Source organism: Hyaena hyaena, unplaced genomic scaffold (assembly GCF_003009895.1).
Source record: "Hyaena hyaena isolate Hyena2069 unplaced genomic scaffold, ASM300989v1 scaffold_471, whole genome shotgun sequence".
Classification (NCBI taxonomy): domain Eukaryota; kingdom Metazoa; phylum Chordata; class Mammalia; order Carnivora; family Hyaenidae; genus Hyaena; species Hyaena hyaena.
Window position 1 is genome coordinate 1,163,629 of NW_024081102.1, and position 17,379 is coordinate 1,181,007.

Below are 17,379 nucleotides of genomic sequence, written 5' to 3' on the forward strand. Positions count from 1 at the left end.
GGGGTTGTGATCTCTCTGGCTAAATAATTCGAGTAATTCATCTGGGTTCAGTCAGGACCCTGCCAAAAGCCGGGAGGTAGATGTGGAGCGAGGACAGAGCTGAGAGGGGATGAGCAACAAAGCCAGGGGGTGGGGTGGGGGGGGTGAGAGTGGGAGGGGAGGGTTCAGAGGGCAGGTTGCAAGTCGATGGAGCTTGCTGCAGAGAGCAAGCAAGGCAGAAGTAGCCCAGCCCTTAGCAATGCGTTCTCAAGCAGCACCTTCGAAGTGGTGCTAAGAAAAGACAACTGCAAGATGGTGAGCAAAGAAGTTTCAGGAAGCCAGAGTTGGGGGGGGTGGTGATCTATGTGAAAGAGCAGGGCCAAAAGGTGCTAATTTCCTGAAGGGAAACTTTCCGTATCTCCAGAGCTTTCTACCAATTAATAGACACTACAGTGCGCAGGGGACGTGGGTGTTGCAACACAGGTGAAAAGGTGTTCATTAGGCACCTAACAAACCAGGGAGAATAGCTCAGGGGTAGAGCATTTGACTGCAGATCAAGAGGTCCCCGGTTCAAATCCGGGTGCCCCCTGGCCCAAATTTTAGTGCCTACCCCAAATGGCACCTTCACGGTGGTTCTTGATTGAGAGGTGTGGCCCTTTGGGATAAGCCTTGGCCTGCACCAGGCCACGGAAAGTCCCAGAACCAGACATGTGGTCCGATCTATGACCATGTTGTGCTGTGAAGGTAATATATGGACCTGAGCTGTGTCTGAGCAGGAGACTTACTGGGGAAGGTGGTTATACACACACACACACACACACACACACACACACACACCCCAGGTCCCCAGTCCAGAGATTCTGATTACTGGGGCTCCGAGGAGCTGTATTTCTCAATAGCTTCCTTCTTTTTATCCACCCACATCCCAGAGACACCAGACGATTCTCCTGGGCTGCTGCATGCAGCAGCTGCTGTTCTGGAACATTTTAAATGCCTTTCTAGGAGTGGCTCTGGAGGTCTTGGTCATGAACTGGGGTGAGGAGATGGTGCAGGTCTGCCGGGGGGAATGAGGTTGGGGCCGGGGAAGGGCAAGATGAGCAGGAAGGCCTTCAGCCTGCTGTGGCACTGGTTTCTGGGCTGACGGAGAGTAAACAGGTGCCGATGGGGCCGCCCAGGTGCTCATGGGCCGCCTAGAACAAGCGAGGGCACAAGCAAAGGTGGGGATCTCCCTGCAGATCAAGAGATCTCTTGTTCAAGCCCCCTTTCCGTATTCTACTGATGAAGGACCGCCCTTCTACTTCCGGGTCCTGCGGAGCCGAGTCTTCTGCTGGGAGAGGAGGCAGCCCAGACCCCAGATGGCTTAGGTCTTTGCCAGCTGCCAGTGAACTTCTCCAGGGCTGACTCAGTCCCCCTGTTAACACTTATCCCTGAGCCTTCCAGATGTCACCTACCCTGTGGGTAGTCCCATCCCCGCCACACATGGCCACCAGCACTGGGGGGGGACAGGGAGAATGGAGCTTTGACTCCTCTTGTGTGCGCCCCATCCCCACCGAGCACGGGGCTGTGACCACAGCGGTCCCCCAGGGCTCCAGTGGCTCGGCCCCAGGCTGCCTCATCAGGGTGTGCACAGAGCACACGGAGGGGCTGCGGGCCACTTCGCTCCAGAAGCCCTGTGCCCTCCCCCCCATGGGGCTACTTCTCTGCTCTCTGCCTTCACTCTGGGACTCCGGTCACCTGCCTTGCAGGGGACACTGGGAATGCGCTATGGGACATCTGCTTTCCATCTGAGCAGCAGAGACAGGCAGGGCCCACTGAGGGGAGTAAGCGGCAACACGTTTTCTCAGGAAGATGACCAAGGTGCCCTGGTCTGGGGAGTTCTTTAATGCTGGCCAGTGGAGGTTCCGGGGGAGACTGGGAAGGCAGCGGTGTCCGTGCTATTCCAATTAGTGCTCAGTTGTGCCCTGGGCCAGCGTCTAGATGGTGGACCAGTTGTCCCTGGAGGGCGTTTGTGTTTTGGGTCAATATACCCACATCACGGTCACGTGGCAGGAGGCTGCTTCTAGCCAACTCGTTCCCGCAAGCTGTGTCTGACCGCAGTGTGTCAGCCTAACCGCTCTGTTTCATTCCACTGGCAATTCTTATTCGGGGTGTCAGGAGAGCAAAAATCCGAAGCCAGTCCTGCAGAATCCATGCCAGGTGATTGTCCCCCCAGAACACGGGGATAATAGTAGTCAATATTAATACACGTGTAGCTGCAGCCTGCTTACTCACATAAGATATTAGCCTATGAGACAAACACCATCATGTTGTAACAGGCAAGGCAGTTTCTTCACATGTTTTGAAGAGTGTGGAAGGAAGCCGCTGCCTCCTCCAGGAAGCCTCCTAGGCTCTTGCAGAGCTGCAGGGAGGGGCAATCCGGGAGAAAGAAAGAGCATAAGCAGAGGCAGGCCATGAAGCACCTCCAGAGGTGACCTAAGTGCCAGGAGACAAAGAACATAGCGAGTGGGCTGGGGGAGAAGAGGCCAGAGACTGAAGGGCTTTATATTCAGGGCTCGGAACTTGGTTTCGGTCCACTGAAACCCTCCATCCTTTCCCAGCCCTCTGGATTTCTCTCTGCCCCCTTTGCTTCCTGCATCGATGCTCATCTCTCGCTGAGGTCAGGTCACTGTGCTCTGGTGGAAAAGACACCACAGAGCACCCCAGGCCACTCTGCCCTTTCTCCTCTGGAGGGGGCACTGGGTGGCACTATTTAATCAACTTTATTTTCTGAGGGCTCAGGGCGCAAACGTGCCTTCTCGAGGTAAGCCGGGAGTCTCTGGGAAGCTGCATTGATCAGCACTTTCCGATGACAGATGGTTTGGGAGGACGGCCCGTGAGTGGGGCCGGATGGAGGGGAGAGGAAGGAGTTTGGCATGAGGAGCTCATCCGTCTGAGGCCAAAGTGGATCCTTTGTCAAGGATCCAACCTGTGTGGTTTTTATTTGTACACTTTACAGACTCAGGACTTAGCAGGTGCAAAGGAACGAGAAGTTCAGAACCATCTGTGTGATGTTAAGCAAGACTACATGAGGGGCACTTGGGTTTGAAGTGCATCTCTTGGTCCACACTCAGCCACCACACCGGACCCTTTGTCTTGCCCAGTCACTTCTCCTCCCCTGGAAGCGATTTCTCTTCCTTTGTTCTCAGAGTAGGCCTGTTCCTTTGCTAGGCAGCCCTCTTGCCCGCCCCCTGACCCCAGTCCCCAGGCCTGGACTTCAGCCGGCCCTCCTCTACTCTGACATGCCCATCGGCCAGAAGGGAGTGGGGATGGAGAAGCTAGAATTCCTTCCTTAGAGTTCATTTTGGTTTTTCTGGTATCTAGGAAGTTACTGTCTTTTGGGGGTAAACTCCCCCTCTGAGAATTTGGTGGGCGTGTCTATCTCCAGAAGGCACCAGGAGAAGAGGTGGTATGTCCGTGTGTGCTGAGGGGGACTTGGGGAGTGCCCATGTCTAATCAAGATGGTAGGAGAATGTTTAGGACTAGGTACGACCTCTGGGAACTGTGACCTAAAGAACTGATAAGAAGCACTGATAAGGGGAAAGGCATGGTGACTGTGCTTTTCCCGCTCAGCGGAGCCAAGACTGGCCCTATACAGAGGACTGTGCTGTGAGCCAGGCAGAAGTTATGAGGCTCTTGCCCTGCTTGGGTGAAATCTCCCAGAAGCAACCAGCCCCCTTCACTCTGTCTGAAGCCTGGCCACAGACTCCTAACTGTCTTGATGTGGGAAGGGGGAGGCCCAATTAGTGAGTGTGGACAGTCCTGTGATTGGTAAGATCTTTGGTTGTGAGGTAATTTTTTTTTTGAAATTGTGATTTTGGGGGGCGCCTGGGTGACTCAGTCGGTTGAGTGTCTGACTCTTGATTTTGGTTCAGGTTGTGATCTCGTGGTTTGTGGGATGAGCCCTTTGTTGGGCTCTGCGGTGATGGCGTGGAGCCTTCTTGGGATTCTCTCTCTCCTTCTCTCTCTGCCCCTCCCCCACTTGCTTGCGTGCTAGCACATGAGTTCTCTCTCTCAAAATAAATAAATAAACTTTAAAAAAAGAAATTGTGGTTTTGGGGTAGAAAATCAAACACTGCAGAGAGATGAGGCCTTACCGTGGTGGTCATGGCGAGATCCCGCCTGGGAGGCCCTTTATAGCTCCTGGGCTATAAAGAGTGGAGCCTCTCAGGAGCAGGCTTGTGGTAAGAACAAAATAGGAGATGTGTACTTTCATGGGGACCCAGGAGTAGTCAGGTAACAGGCCTGTGGAGCCTGGGATGGTTGTTGGCATCACTGAGAAAGCTTTCGGACTTGGGCCTAAGACATCCTTTCTCCAAGGGGATCTATCTGATATCACTCCTGACCTAACGTCTATACAACCTCATTCATAGTTTCTGTTCAACAATTATTGCAACATACTTATATAATTTATGGTCAATTTCTGTTTGTCTGTTAGACTTTCTCCTCTGCATTCCGTTCCTTTGCCCTTCTCTGTGTCTATTATATTAAGCATCTTGAAGAGAGAACATCTGATCGGTCATTATCCCTGTGTTGACAGAACCACAGGTCACTGGGTTACCTGTTTATTGGCCGGGAGTGGAGAAAAGCTTCAAAGAAGCTGATTGATATCCTGAGAGAGATATGAAAAACTATTCCATCTGTGGAACAGGAAGAAGATGCTCTATAGAAAAGAATCAGTTATAGAGCAAGAAAAACCTCTTAGAAATCAAAAGAAATAAAAAATTCAATAATTTGAAAAATAAAGTTGAGTTGATTTCCAAGTAAAACAAACAAAAAGATATAGGAATGGATCATAATAGATATTTCAAATAATAAAGTTAGAAGTTGAAAGCAGGCGGTGCGAAAACTAACTAGTAAAAGTTCCAGAAAGAGAAAATGGTGGAGGGAACATTATACAAGAAAACTGCCCAAAATGAGAGGGCATGGGTTTCCATTAGGAAAGACCCTCCAAGCACCTAGAACAATGATCCTCACCAGGTACATTATGGTGTAATTATAGAATACCAGGACTAAATGGAAGCTCTTAAAAGTTCAAAGAGTGAAATAATAGGTGATACACAAAGGAAAAGGAAACACGATGTATTTGATTTTTCAATAGCAATACTAGATGCTAGAATACCATAGGAAACATCCTTCACAATATGAGGGACTATGACTTATCCACCCAGACTGCTAATCAAATCTGTGTGTTGTATTACAGACATTTGTCGACATGCAAGTTCTTAAAAAAATTTACATAGGCTGATTTTGTAGTAATTGGAGGAGGTCCTCTGCCAAGCTAAGTGAGTAAATTAAGAAAAATTCAAGACTTGGAATCCAGGAAAGCAGGACTCCAAAACAGGAGACAGAGGTGGAAAGAATGTCCTCACAACTGTGGGGCAGGCCCTCCAGGGCAACTAGACCAGAAGTATCAGGAAGATGGATGGCTACTGGAAAACAAGAAGAGAAAATGTTAATTATCTGATAGCTTTCACAATATGGAAAATTATTTTGAAAGGCACTTTTCAGCATGATTAAGGGTTGTGGAAAATCTTAGATATTCAAAGAAAACTAAGCAGTTGAAACATAAGGCTACCACTAACTTCAGGAAAAACAAAAATTTCTACCAGAAATCTTAGTTCCACTTAGCACTATGAACACTATTAACTGATAACAATGAAAATAGTAAACACAGAAACACAGAAAATTATTTAACCAAAAGTCAAGATATAATTATAATAGAAAACTGAGAAGGGAAAAAGGTATATAAGTTATTATCCTCATCATAAAAGTAAGACAGTTGATGTCTAGACTTGGTTAAGTTAGATATTGCATATTATGAGACATTTATATTAATTGAAATCATGGTGGCAAATAGGCTAAAAGAGACAGACAAAAGGGTGGAGAGTGATTGCCTCTGGGTAGCAGGAGGGAGATACAAAGGATTGAGTTTTTTGTGATAGCTTTAAAAACAGTATTTGCCTTTTTAAAATGATTGCACAAGATTCTTCAATAAGAACAAAAAAATATATTAAAAGCATCCAAGTTCTGTGGGTGGAGGTATAGTTCAGGATACAGCTTTTCATTGTAGCTCAAGATTTCCCTGACTCGACTCCAGAGGCCCTGGAGTCTTCATGTCTCCCTGTCTCCATGATGCTTCTAGGACAGCTCCCTGATACAGGTCAGGGACTGGGAATTTCACTAATTTCCCCAGCTGCTCCCACCACTATCCTCCAAGATTAATGAACAGATGCACATAGAGGAAAGACCTCTTTAGATATAAGTACTGCACATGTCTCCACAGAGATTAGGCAGGATCTCTTCAAGTTGTTGCTTTGTCATGTAGAACAAGAGAAAAACCGACAAGTAAATCCTAAAGGTCCTTCCAGTAGTTAAAGGCAATGCTCCTTCTGGCTGCTGCTGTCACCACAGACTGAAAAAAACAGGGAGATGCAGGCATATGAAGAGGTAAGGCTGGGGTTAGCTCTGAGGACTGGAGGGGGACCTCTCTGGGGTGAGTTTGTGAAGGAATAAATTGCTGGTTTTATCAGCTCTTTAGAGACAAGTAGAAACTCCCAATGTGTTGCAGGAGTTCCGGGTGTGACTATGAAGTGAAAGGTGCTTATTAGACACCTACACCAAGCAGGGGGGTATAGCTCAGGGGTAGAGCATTTGACTGCAGATCAAGAGGTCCCTGGTTCAAATCCAGGTGCCCCCTGCTCTATTGGTTTTCCTGTTCGCAGCTGTTGCCAATATTCTGATTTCATTTCATCTGTGCTAATTATGATCCTGCCTAAAATTGGAAGCCACAGGTCAGCCTTGCACAATGGCAATCTGGGTGGATTGTCTACACTAATACTCGGGGTATCCCTCCTCCTCTTGGCATCTAGCCTTTCCCCTCCCTCCCTTCTGTATATATCCATTTCCTCAACTCTTTGGGTCTTCAAAGCGAGGGCAGGGACTCATGCAGAATTCTGCTTGGCTTTTCCAAGGCAGACCAGAGTAGATATAGTAGCCTTCCCAGGAACAGACAGTAAACGGTAAGCTTCAATTATCTCCCTCAGCCGTCCTTCCCATCAAAACCAGTTTGGCACAGTGGAGCTGTGGTAAGACCTACCGAGACAAATCACAGCATCCAGGTCCTCTCCATGCAAGACAGACATTTCCTCTGGGGACCTGGTTTTCCCCCCACACCAAAGCTCACTCACACCCTTGTTTCAACCTTGCGGGTTTAAGGTCTGGCTCAGCTACTCTGACAAGGGAGACAGAAACTCTGCAGTGTTGCTGCTGTAGACCCCAACTATCAGAGCTTTGCAACGCTGTCTGAATTGAGTCCATTTCTGTCTTCAGTGAAGGGAGAAAGGCGAGGGGCTGGGCGCCCCTGTAGGTGGGTAGTTTTGGAGACTGCTGGCTAGCTCTTGGGCTAACCCAAAAAAGCAATGGGAAATGGGTTGGAAGGTTCTTCAGGCGGCTTCCCTCCCTTTTTCCTCTTTAATGATTCCTCCAGGGACTGAGGCTTGGAAAGCTGCAGAGCTGAGGGAGGATGTCTTACCATGAACCAGGTCTGGCAACTTCCAGAAAGTCAGTCCTGGAAGGGCGCCGCGACTTCATTTTGCAGAGCTGAGTGTTACCAAACAGATAAATGGCATTAATTATGCAGCACTTATGGCATGGGGGTATAGCTCAGGGGTAGAGAATTTGACTGCAGATCAAGAGGTCCCTGGTTCAAATCCAGGTGCCCCCTTATTTATGTGCGAGTTCGGATAGTCTTTCCCCTGCTCCCCCAGCCTGCCTACCATCCGGTGCTGCCAGTTAAGAAGAAAGGTACCAGGAAGTTGTGCATATTCTGCCCACTTACACTCATCGACTCATCGGACATCAACTATTGACAGGTGCCAAGCACTTTGCCATGCTCTGGTGTTGTGAGGACAAATTGTTTCTTGCAAACATCTAGCAAGAGTTCCCATGAGATGTCTGGTTTGATGCTAAGAGTGGCTGCAGTGAGGTAGGGAGTGTCACCCCGGATAAGTGGCTCCTTCTCCTTTATGCCTCTGATTTTGCATCTATAAAATAAGGGATAATAATAGTACCATCTTATAGGTTTGTGTGTGTGTGTGTGTGTGTGTGTTTGTGTGTGTGTGTGTGAGAGAGAGAGAGAGAGAGAGAGAATTTAAAGCAGTTAATGCTTTAAGGTAAATGATGCTGAGTCTTTTTATTATTTTTTTAATGTTTATTTATTTTTGAGAAAGACAGAGCATGAGTGGGACGAGGAGCAGAGAGAGAGGGAGACACAGAATTGGAAGCAGGCTCCAGGCTTTGAGCTGTTAGCACAGAGCCCGACGTGAGATCTCAGGAGCCGTGAGATCACGACTTAGGGCAAAGTTGGACACTTAACTGACTCAACACCCAGGCGACCCAGTCTTTTTTTATTATTGGACTATTTTGGACTATTTTGCCATAACCTTGGTCTTAGTGGATGTTGGAAACACCAGGACCGAGGTCCTCTGGAGAAGCTCATAAAACCAGTGGCCCCCCCGGGGGGGGGGGGAGAGGTGCGTGTGTCTCAATTCCCTTTGGCAGAGATGCTGTCATTGGTATAAGCTGATTCCCGACTAGGAAGGAGTTCACGGGGCTTCTGATGCTACTTGAATTTCTTTCCAATCTCTAAAGACTTGTTCCTATGAAGCCCAATGTACGTAGTAAAAACCCAGAATCTCTGTTGAGCTCATACGGCTTGAACCAACAATCCATGTCTGTCCGTGGACCCTGGGGCTAGTGAAAGATAAAGAACACCCTCTGCAGCTTCCTTTAAACACTAAGGTAACAGAAGCGCATTGAATGGCGCTTGCCGCCTGAACTTGCCTGTTGCCCTTGGATCAAAGTGGCCAGGGAGGCTGGGCTCTGCGGTTTCAGTGGAGAAAGGGTAATCTCCTGGCGCCTGGTGAAAACCAGGAAAGAAGAGCAGAACGTCTCCTTGCTGTGTGCTGGATGGCTGAGCGTTGTGGGGTCGGCAGGGACCGTCGTTGCAGGGGCTGCTGGATCTGGGGAGGGACTGGTCCGGGAGGCTGCAGGGCTCAGTGCGCCCTGCTCTGGGTCTTGGCTTCACACAGCTGCGGTCCAAGGCCATGCCCCCTCCTCTGAGCCACCCCCCCACACACCCGTAAACCCATACCGCACCTCCAGTGATCCTCTTGGCCAGACTTTTTCTCTTTTTGCTGCTCTTTCTCCCATTTCCAAGGCAGAGGCATTGACTGGCTCCTGGAGGGCTTCTGAGTCTGTTAGTGTGTGGGAATAAAGGCTGGCATCTCACACAGGCCCCCTGCCCCCCGGGAGACCGGTGACATTGCGAGGAAAAGTCACCTGGTGCTAAAGAGGCTGTGGGCTCCTGGGTCAGACAAGGGCTCAGAGCCGAGACTTGCTTCAGTCCAGAAGGTTCTTGATCATCACTCACCCACTTACCGAGGGAGGCGGATCTTCACATTTAACAGCAGTTCCGTGAATAAAATTGCGAGTGAGTAGCGGGAATTGGAAATGTGACCCAGAGACCTCTCCGTCCTCTGTCCAGCGTACTAGACCTAAGCCATTATGTCCTGTGACCCAACAGAGGAATGAATGTAACTTTCCAACACGTACCTTTTCCGTGTTGAAGGCCCACCGTGATTTTGCCATCCTGATTGAGCAGGGCCGGCCTGTAGGCAGCAGGCAGAGCCCTGAGAATGGATCTTCTGCTCCCCTCGCTCCTGGGCGCGCACCCCTCCCCCACCTCTCCCTCTCTTTGGGACCACAGAACCCCAGAGAGCAATCAGCCCTCTCCATTAAATCCCTCAGATAATTCTGGTGCTGAGCGAGGGGCTGGGCCTGGGGGTCCAGAGGTGAGTGAAATCAAGTCAGACACTTTCATCCCTCACCCTTTTCAGAGGCTATCCTTGTGAAGAAGAGTGACTCGCAACATAAAATACACTAGCGAGAAAGGAGCCTGGCCACTCCCGGCTGCCCCACTGAGGGCCTGCAGAGATGGAGGGGTCAGCTGGGTCTGGAAGGTGATTGCCAGGCAGTGGGTGGGAAGCATACCAAGAAACAAAGACGCAGTGTTTTGGAGGGTGCTTTCTGGGTCTAAAAGGTATGTGAGTGCATGTTTGTATTTACCTGTGTGTGCACGTGTGTGTATGACCGTGCATGCAGGGGTGTGCGTGTGCATCTGGAGGAGGTGGGAAATGCCTGTGTGTGTGTGTGCATGTGTGTGCGCTCGCACGATGACTATGCATGAGAGAGGGTGGAGGGCACGTGACTGCGACCTCAGGTCAGAGGCAGACTGAGGAGAGTGTTTGTAAGAGACGTTTTGGAATTCTGACTTTGTTCTGGGGGTGATCAGAGGCCTTCATGCCACAAAGAAGCAGGAAGGCCCCTTCCTTTATTTCGGGACGTCACTTTGAAGACATTACAGAGAATGTTTACATTACTGACTGCCAAAATTCTATTCCTTAACTGGTATTATTATTATTTTTTAAACTTTTTATTTATTTATTTGAGAGAGAGAGCAGGGAAGTAGCAGAGAGAGAGAGAGAATCTCAAGCAGGCTCCGAGCTGTTAGCCCAGAGCCCAACACGGGGCCCGAACTCACGAACCGTAAGATCATGACCTGAGCCAAAACCAAGAGTTGGACAAGGCTGGGCCACCCAGGCGCCCACTGGCATTTTTTTTTTTTGAGCACCTACTATGTGTTCATATCATGCTGGGCAGTTAATCTGAAGTTATCATATCTGTCACAAGAAACTTCTCCCAATTTGAGATGAGGAAACCGAAGGTAACAGAATTAAAGAATATGCCCAGTGACACATATGGAATAAGGAAGCAGATGCAGAGGAGAAAAGAATTCCAGAGAAGCTTTCAGGATAAAGCCTACATGGGGCACCTGGGTGGCTCAGTTGGTTAAGTGTCCAACTTCAGCTCAGATCATGATCTCGTGGGTTCGTGAGTTCAAGCCCCATGTCGGGCTCTGTGCTGACAGCTCAGAGCCTGGAGCCTGCTTTGGATTCTGTGCCTCCCTCTCTCTCTGCCCCTCCCCCACTCATGCTCTGTCTCTGTCTCAAAAATAAATAAACACCAAAAAAAAAAAAAGAAAAAGAAAAACAAAACCAAGATCAAGTGTACAGAACCTGGAGCCTGCTGAGATGGACAGGATGAGGAATGGTGTGAGAAAGCAGAGTCGGATAATGAAGACGACTTTTGTCCAGGAGAAATACTGAGCCATTACAGAGAAGGTGGGGAATTTCATCTGACTTAGGCTAGAGATTGGAGCCTGCTTTTGGCCAGGGGATGGGGCAAGATTGAGAAAGAATGGAGTCAGTTGTGGGGACCAGAGTGCTGATGGGCTTGCTTGGAAGCGAAGAGGGGAATGTTCTCTTTGAAATGGATGGGAAGGAGAGGGCATAGGAGAGCTGAAGAGAGGGGTCTCTGAGGTATGGAGGACACCAGGAAGCTGTGGTCTAGCAGCTTCCATTCTGTCTGTTTTTAAACAAATTTTTTAAACAATTTTTTAAAATGTTTTATTTATTTCTGAGACAGCGTGACCAGGGGAGGGTCAGAGAGAGAGGGAGACACAGAATCTGAAGAAGGCTCCAGGCTCTGAGCTAGCTGGCAGCACAGAGCCTGACAGGGGGCTTGAACCCATGAACCGTGAGATCATGACCTGAGCCGAAGTCAGATGCTTAACCGACTGAACCACCCAGGCACCCCTGTTTTTTTTTTTTTTAATTTTTAATGTTTATTTATTTTTGAGAGAGACAGTGCATGAGTGGGGGAGGGGCAGAGGGAGAGGGAGACACAGAATCCAAAGCAGGCTCCAGGCTCTGAGCTGTCAGCACAGAGCCCCACACGGGGCTCCATCCCACGAACTGCGAGATCATGACCTGAGCTCAAGTCGGACGCTTAACTGACTGAGCCACCCAGGCGCCCCCCATTCTATCTGTTAAGCAGATGTGGTGTCTTGTGCTGGAGTGGGGGAACAGAAGTGGGGGAGGGAAGCATGCCCTTGCCGAGCCTGCGATTCAAACAAAGGAGTTGGAGAGTCTGCTGTGGGGAGGGGTGTAGTTGTATTGGAGCTGTGATCGGGTTCCGCACCTCTGTGCAGTCCACCTCTGTGGACACTGAGAAAATCGCTGTCCGCTACACACATGTGTCCCACCCAGGTCAGTGCACGAAAAGTGCTAACGATTTTCTTCTCTAGCTCCCTGTGTTTTATTCTATGCCAATGCCAACCCAAGGAATCTTAGGTCACTCTCAGTAGTCAAGGTTGCTCAGTCCCTTGTGCAGATCTTGGTCCCAGGGTCTGTCAGCCACACGCTGACAGTCTCTTGAGTGATCCCATCTGCAAAAGAAATCTGTTAGCTCCATGGACTCTTAGGGGTTTTTACCAGTTCTGTTCTAGGGTGCAGGGGTCTCATCTCTCAACTCCCAGGGTCTCTTCCTATAGTTGCCAAAAAGAAGACAATAAAGGAGAGAAAAAGAACCTAGAACTTGCAGGACAAAGAAGATAGACTATTTATTTAGAGACAGAGACAGCACAAGTGGGGAAGGAGCAGAGAGAGAGGGAGACATAATCCCAAGCAGGCTCTGTGTTCACAGCACAGAGCCCGAAATGGGGCTTGAACCCATGAAGCAGTGAGGTCATGACCTGAGCCAAAACCAAGAGTCAAAAGGACACTTAACTGACTGAGCCACCCCGGCGCCCCAGAAGATAGACAATTTAAGCCAAAATATTATTAGTATTAACATTAAATATAAATGTATAAAATGCCACTAGACAATCACAAAGAATGTAACTGGATTAAAATAGCCTGTTCACAAGAGATAGAAAACATAAGGATGTAAATACATTAAAAATAAGAGGACAGATAAAAAAGACTAACTATGATGACTATATTCGCTGCTCTATTAATATCAGACAAAAGCATTTTTGAGGCAAAAATCACTACCAAGGATAAAGAGTCATTTTGGATTGATAATAAGTTCAATTCACCAGTTAGGTACAACAATGATAAATTTGATGCATCTAATAACAAAGCCTCAAAACGTAGTAAGCAGAAATAATCAGATTAAAAAGGAGAAATGGACAACCTTCTGATTGTGTGAGAGATCTTTAAAATCCTCTCTTGTGAATTGCTAGGGCAAGTGGCTATAATATTAGAAAGATATGAGGAACGCCTGGGTAGCGCAGTCAGCTAAGTGTCTGACTTTAGCTCAGGTCATGATCCCACAGTCTGTGAGTTTGAGCCCCGCATCAGGCTCTGTGCTGATGGCTCAGAGCCTGGAGCCTGCTTTCGATTCTGTGTCTCCTTCTCTCTCTGCCCCTCTGCTCACACTGTGTCTCTCTCACTCTCAAAAATAAATAAACATTAAAAAAAAGAAAGATATGAAAGATTTGAACAACGTGATTAACAAATATGACCTAATCAACACATAAAGAACCTTCTACTCTACAACTATAGAACGTGCATTTCCCCCTCAGTCACTCACAGAACATTCACAAAAACTGACCGCATTCTGAGCATAAAGCAACTCTCAACAAATTCCAAAGTGTTTAAATCACAGCGTATGTATTCTGCCCAAAATAAAGTTAAAATCCAATAACAACAAATAATGAGAAAACCCAACAAATACAAAATCCCCATCTTCTTGGAAATTTTCTAATTTTCTAATACTTCTCAATAGTCCAGGGGTCAAAAAGGAAATTGCAATTGAATTAGAAGGTAGAAAATATTTGAACTATGTAACGATGAAAATACTAGATATTGAAACTTGTCAGTTGTAACCATAGCAGGCATATACAGGTACCCTTTAAAGCCTTCCTGTGTCCACAGCATTGTGAAGAAAAAAGGTGAACATGAACTAACTCTGCATCTATCCCAAAATAGGTATAAAGGGACAGTATGTAAATCCAAAGGAAAAATAAAGGAGTAATAGAGGTTAATTAACGAAAGCATAAATTGATTAAGTAGAAAACAAATATACATGAGATAGAGCCAATGGAGCATATGTTGTTCTTTGAAACAAATAATAAACATGATAACCCAGATCAGACTGACAAAGGAAAAAGAGAAATCGCTAATAATCCGTATAAGAGATCTTTGAAAGGATACATCATTACAATTTCCGAAGACACTAAAAAGATCATAAGATTAGGGGCACCTGGGTGGCTTAGTCGGTTAAGCACCCGACTTTCACTTAGGTCATGATCTCGTGGTTCGTGGGTTCGAGCCCCACGTCGGGCTCTGTGCTGACTGCCAGCTCAGAGCCTGGAGCCTGTTTCAGTCTGTGACTCCCTCCCTCTCTGACCCTCCCCTGCTCACGCTGTCTCTCTCTCTCTCCTAGAAATAAATAAAAACCTTAAAAAAATTAAAAAAAAAGATCATAAGATTAAAAAAAGACCATAAGCTTATATTATGAGTGACTTCGTGCCAATAAAATATAATATTTAGATGGCATGGAAAATTTTCTAGAAAAATACAGCTGACACAAATAGAGTTAGTGAGGTTAGCAGGACTGAGCTGGGTCAGTGGAAAAATACAAGATTTTAGCAGATAGATGTGCTATAGCCTACCAACTTCCTACACAGTAAGTGATAAAGCTATTCACACTCACTCTCCTGTCTTCCAACAAGGTCATTTCCTTTACCAAAACTTCCACTCTCCCATCGTCCCTCCAAACTTCCTTGTAAATATGTGATATACATGTATCCATATAACTGATGGAGGGTTACAGTGGACAAACAGGAATGAATCTAGGAAACATGAGGTTGGGTGGAAGAAGCCAGACTCAGAAGAGTAAACCCAAGAACGAGCAAACAAATCCATGGCGATAGAATGATGGCTATCCTCGGGGAGAGGGGGTGATTGGGAAGGGGTCCACGGAAACCCCAAGAGGTGCTAGAAATTTTCTGTTTCTTGACTTGGGCGGTGGTTACATGGGTGTGTGTCTATGGAAAAATTCACTGAGCTGTACATTTCAGATCTGTGTATTTCATGTAGATTCTACTTCACTAGAAAGTAAATAAAAACAAGTTAATTACATCTTTCATTTCTAGAACGTCTTGTTTGATTTGCTTTTCAAATGTATGTGATCATTTCTCAGTCTTTTGATCCTCGATTTAGTTTTCATTTCTCCGTTTTAAGACACCCTTTGAGTTATGCAAATAATTTCATAGGTGGAGTCTTCACAGCTCAAGTTCCCATGCTTACTATTTCTGTTGACTCTCATGAATGTTAGCTAGGTCCGTAGTATGTTTTTATTTTTTAAAAAATTTTAATGTTTTATCTATTTCTGAGAGAGAGAGAGAGAGAGAGAGAGAGAGAGCGAGCAGGGGAGGGTCAGCGAGAGAGGGAGACACAGAATCCAAAGCAGGCTCGACCCTTGAGATCATGACCTGAGCCGAAGTCGGGCGCTTAACCGACTGAGCCACCCAGGTGCCCCTCTAGTATATTTTTAATTTTGTTCCACAGAGAGGGACATAGCACTTTCTATGTGCCAGTCCTGGTTCAAGTATTGTACATGGATTAACTCATTTAATCAACATGCCAAGGCATCAAGTACATGCTATTATCATTTTACAGCTTATGCAGGAGGCATAGACAGGAGAAGTAGTCGGAGGAGGTTTCTCCCGCCGGGAAACGATTTGGATCCAGGCTTATCTGCCTTCAGAGTCTATGCCATTGGCCTCTGGGCCACTTAGATTGGTTAAAATCTTCCCAGGAGGATTCTTGGAGGCTTGTTTCTGGATGCATTGCTTTGGGGAAGATTTTCATTTGCCTAGGAGCCTGTGGCCCCATGCACCCGAGTCCACCTTGAATTAAAATAACTGGGTGTCATTTTTCCGACCAGCTGAGGAAGGCACACTTAGGGCCCAAGGTAGGTCAGCCAGCCAAGGGCTGTGGGTGCTCAGGGTTGCGCTCTGTTTCTTGTCTTTGAATCGCTTGCTCCTTAAGAGCTTACCCCTTCCTAACTGATAACCTTCAAGCAAGTCTGTCCCCTCTCTGATCGCCCCCCATGTGTGGGGCTCGAGACTTTGTCTCTGGAACTGCCCCCATCCCTGTACCCCTGATGCTCCAGGCGCCATAATCCAGAGACACCCAGATCTTCCGCCACTTCAGGCCTCACTCTTGCTGGTGCCCAGTCTCTGGCCTCCGGGGAGTTCTGTGCTGTTACAGGCTCACTAGTCCCTTTGACCTGACCTGACAGTCCACCCTCATTGGCAGCAACGAGAAATCCTGAGACGTTAGCGTCATGGTAGAAATCAGCGTAGGGGAGCCTGGGTGGCTCAGCTGGTTAAGCGTCCGACTCTTGATTTCAGCTCAGGTCGTGGTCTCACGGGTCATCGAGCCCTGTGTCAAGCTCCAAGATGACAGCTGGGGATTCTCACTTTCTGCCCCTCTCCTGCTAGTGCTTGCTCTCTCAAAATAAATAAATAAACTTAAAACAAAAAAAGTAATCAATGTATAAGTAAGTGCTTCTATAGCCTCCCGGCCAGGAGAGATCTTTAGGGAAAGGCTGGTGGGCAGGTGGGGGACGCGCCTATAGTAGGGAGAGATGATCTATGTGTTCATGCTTTTGGGGATTCCTAACTCTACTTGGGCACCTACTTTTTTTTTTTAATGTTTATTTATTTTTGACAGAGAAATCATGAGCTTGGAAGGGGCAGAGAGAGAGAGGAAGACACAGAATCTGAACAAAGCAGGCTCCAGGCTCTTAGCTGTCAGCACAGAGCCCGACGCAGGGCTCCAACTCACAAACCGCGAGATCATGACCTGAGCTGAAGTCAGACACTCAACCGACTGAGCCACCCAGGCACCCCTCGGCCACCTACTTCTATTTCTTGGAGCCAGTCATTCTTCATCTATATTAACTGAAGAAGTGGAGGTTGGGAAAACCATCTTGTGTGCTAGACTGTAGTTTAGCAGGAAGTACCCTGAACGGAACGATCAGCCCGCGAGGGTCGTGAGGGTCAGGCCCCCATTAGGTGGGTTTGGACAGACACTCAATCCGGTCAGGTTTCTGTTTTTAAGGCACTCACCAGGTGGGGCACAGGCATTTGCCTCTGCAGGCCATTTTAACAGCCACTGTGGAAGCTTCTCCAAGCTGTTGCCCACATCTGGGTCCTGTAGGAGGGGCAGCGGAAGCTGGTTGATGAGTTCTCACTGGAGCAGGCCTGGCATTTCCAGGGAGAGCAGTCTGTCTGGGAGCGTCTCATCACTTTATAGGGAGTCTGGGTGTGGCTGTCCAGATGAAGAATATTAATTAAGTCACCTCACAGCAGAAGGGGGTATAGCTCAGGGGTAGAGCATTTGACTGCAGATCAAGAGGTCCCCAGTTCAAATCTGGGTGCCCCCT

The 17,379-nt window shown here is 47.6% G+C and overlaps 4 non-coding genes across 4 annotated transcripts; all 4 read left to right on the top strand.

Annotated features, from left to right (window-relative positions):
• Positions 1–496: 496 nt before the first annotated feature.
• On the top strand, positions 497–568 carry TRNAC-GCA. Its single transcript has one exon. It is a non-coding gene; the product is annotated as a tRNA-Cys (tRNA).
• Positions 569–6,643: 6,075 nt separating this feature from the next.
• Positions 6,644–6,715, top strand: TRNAC-GCA. The gene has a single exon. It is a non-coding gene; the product is annotated as a tRNA-Cys (tRNA).
• A 954-nt stretch (positions 6,716–7,669) lies between these two features.
• On the top strand, positions 7,670–7,741 carry TRNAC-GCA. The gene has a single exon. It is a non-coding gene; the product is annotated as a tRNA-Cys (tRNA).
• A 9,566-nt stretch (positions 7,742–17,307) lies between these two features.
• TRNAC-GCA lies at positions 17,308–17,379 on the top strand. The gene has a single exon. It is a non-coding gene; the product is annotated as a tRNA-Cys (tRNA).